Genomic DNA, 3,173 nt, shown 5'->3' on the forward strand with positions numbered 1-3,173 from the left:
AATTTTAAGTAGAAGGCTATAAGACAAAAATTTTATAAGTTAATGTTACTAAAAAATACTATAATATTGTGTAACAACTAATAACTGCTCCAATCCCTATAAGGGGAATTATTCTACCTAATTCCTCTTACATTTGTCACTCTAAAATTTCAGTTTAGTGATAGCACAGGGAAATAGTTACAATTTTTAAAAGTAATGCATATGCAATAAGACATATGCAATAAGACAAAATGTTTACCAAGTCAAAGTCATCTTATGCTTCATGTAGTTAACACCACTATTTGGGGCATATAATTTTATGAATTCAAAATAAATAAGCATTCTTTATTTTTCATTTAAGACAGGGAATTCTTTATTCAAATTCATCAGAGAAATGGACAGCTTGGATCTATAACAAAGCGTTGTGTTTTAAAGCATAGGTCAGTAATTGTATATGAGAATATACACTGCTACATAAAAATTAACTGTTCAGAGCACAACTTCCCAATATTCAAAACAGAATAAGCTTCCCTGTAAAAGCAGCACCTTGTGACATTGTTAATTTTAGTATTCCTCTCCTTCTTCTACACCCTTTCCTTCAACAGAATCCACACCAACCTCCTCATAATCCTTCTCGAGGGCAGCCATGTCCTCACGGGCCTCAGAAAACTCTCCTTCCTCCATGCCCTCACCCACATACCAGTGAACAAAGGCATGCTTGGCATATATTAGGTCAAACTTCTGGTCCAGGGGAGTCCAGGCCTCAGCAAGGGCTGTGGTGTTGTTCAGCATGTGTACAACTCACTTCACTTTGGCCAGGTCTCTATCAGGTACCACAGTGGGCGGCTGGTAATTAATGCCAACTTGGAAGTCAATGGGTCACCAGTCCACAAACTGGGTGGTACTCTTGGTCTTGATAGTGGCAATGTCAGCATTGACATCTTTGGGAACCATATCACCACAGTACCACAGGCAGCAAGCCACGTATTTACCATAGCAAGGGTCACGTTTCACCATTTGGTTGGCTGGTTCAAAGCATGCCTTGGTGGTGGTGATCTCTGCTACAGAAAGCTGTTCATGGTAGGCTTTCTCAGCCGAGATGACAGGGGCATATGTGGCCAGAGGGAAGTAGATGCGGGGATAGGGCACTAGGTTGGTCTGGAATTCTGTCAGATCAACATTCAGGGCTCCATCAAATCTGAGGGAAGCAGTGATGGAGGACACAATTTGGCTTATCAGCCTATTCAGGTTAGTGTATTTTGGGCATTCAATACCAAGGTTTATTCGACAGACATCATAGATGTGGCCTCATTGTCTAACATGAATCAGAGTGCTCCAAGGTGGTGTGGGTAGTGAGGATGGAGTTGTAAGGCTCAACAACAACAGTGGAAACATGGGGGGGCTGGGTAAATGGAGAACCCCAGCTTGGACTTCTTGCCATAATTGACAAAGAGATGTTCCATCAGCAGGGAGGTGAACCTAGAACCAGTTCCCCCTCCAAAGCTGTGGAAAACCCAGAAGCTCTAGGACCTGTGCACTGGTTGCCCAGTTTCTGAACTCGATCCAAGACAAGGTCAATGATCTCCTTGCCAATGGTGCAGGGCCCTCAGGCATAGTTATCGGCAGCATCTTCCTTGCCTGTGATGAGCTGCTCAGAATGGAAGAGCTGGCAGTAGGTGCCAGTGCAAACTTCATCAATGGCTGTGGGTTCCAGGTCTACAAACACTGCCATGGACACATGCTTGCTAGCACCTGTCTCACTGAAGAAGGTGTCGAAGGAGTCATCTCCTCTCCCAATGGTCCTGTCACTTGGCATCTGACCATTGGGCTGGATGCCATGTTACAAGCAATAGAGCTCCCAGCAGGCATTGCCAATCTCGATGCCAGCCTGGCCAGCGTGGATGGAGATGCATTCATGCATAGTTGCTGCTTTGCAACTGCTGAGCAGATAGCAGAGAGGAAGGAGAGGTTGGTGCTTCTTACAGTGCAACTCAGGCAATCAGTGTAAGAGAACCTGCCTCTTTTTTTTTTTTTTTAAGTCATCTCTACACCCAACATGAGGTCTGAACTCACGACTCCTAGATTAAGAGTCGAATGTTCTTCTGATTGAGCCAGCCAGGTGCCCCTAAATAAGCATTCTTACCAGATTTATAAAATCATATTTGGAAGCAGTGTATCAGGAGAGTAGGAATCTTTAACCAATATTTCCAAAAAAAATGTTAAGACAGCAAACTCATGTTCAGGTATTAGTTTTTTGTTTGTTTACTTCTTAAAACAAGTAAGCAAATATTTGAACCACGCTGTTGATTGCAATATAAGAATATAATATATATTATTCCTAAATAAATTATATGTACATATTATTTTTTATACTATGTCTTATGTTACATGTATGGATATACATCTATGTATATATACAAATGCATTTTCTCCTTATAATGCCTATGTTTTATGTGATTAAGATAAATCAAATCAAAAGTAATAACACAGTTATCGTGTACTCCTTTTACAATTGGATTGATTTTTTGTATAAACTTATATTGCAGTATAAAAGTTAACCTATTAGGTAAGGAGAACTTAGCACATTATGGCTATTAATATTAAAACAAAAAATATTTCAGGGCTCCTGGATGGCTCAGTTGGTTAAGTGTCCAACTTTGGCTTACGTCATGGTCTCACAATTTGTGAGTTTGAGCCCCACGTCGGACTCTGCTGACAGCTCAGAGCCTGGATCCTGCTTCAAATTCTCTCTCACTCTCTCCCTCCAAAATAAATAAACATAAAATTATTTTTAGTAAAACAAAATAAAAAAGTATTTCATGTATTTAATTTATGCTTACCATCAGATTCTTTTCAGTATTGTTGGGATACCTTTGTGGGCATTGGCCTCAAGATGACATCCAATCTGCTTTACTTCAATTTTTTTTTTCTTCAACTTCTTTTTAAATGATTTTCATCTTAAATTTTCATTATTAAATTTTCTTAAATTTTCAAAATCACTTAATAATAGCAAACTGGAGTTAGGATTTTTCCAATAGTTTTTATCTACTGAGACCATAACAAATAGTATGAGACCAAATAGTTGAGACCAAACAAATAAGTATGATTTAATCACCACAAATCATAACTCAGTTAAAGGAGGGCTAGTTGGAAAATTTGCTTTATACTTGACCCCCAAGTTAAAAAATATCAAG

At 39.2% G+C, this 3,173-nt stretch overlaps 1 pseudogene; it reads right to left on the reverse strand.

Annotated features, from left to right (window-relative positions):
* Positions 1–320: 320 nt before the first annotated feature.
* Positions 321–1,900, reverse strand: LOC106988926 (tubulin alpha-1B chain-like; annotated as a pseudogene).
* Between the last annotated feature and the right edge of the window lie 1,273 nt (positions 1,901–3,173).

This window comes from Acinonyx jubatus, chromosome B2 (assembly GCF_027475565.1).
Source record: "Acinonyx jubatus isolate Ajub_Pintada_27869175 chromosome B2, VMU_Ajub_asm_v1.0, whole genome shotgun sequence".
NCBI classification, from domain to species: domain Eukaryota; kingdom Metazoa; phylum Chordata; class Mammalia; order Carnivora; family Felidae; genus Acinonyx; species Acinonyx jubatus.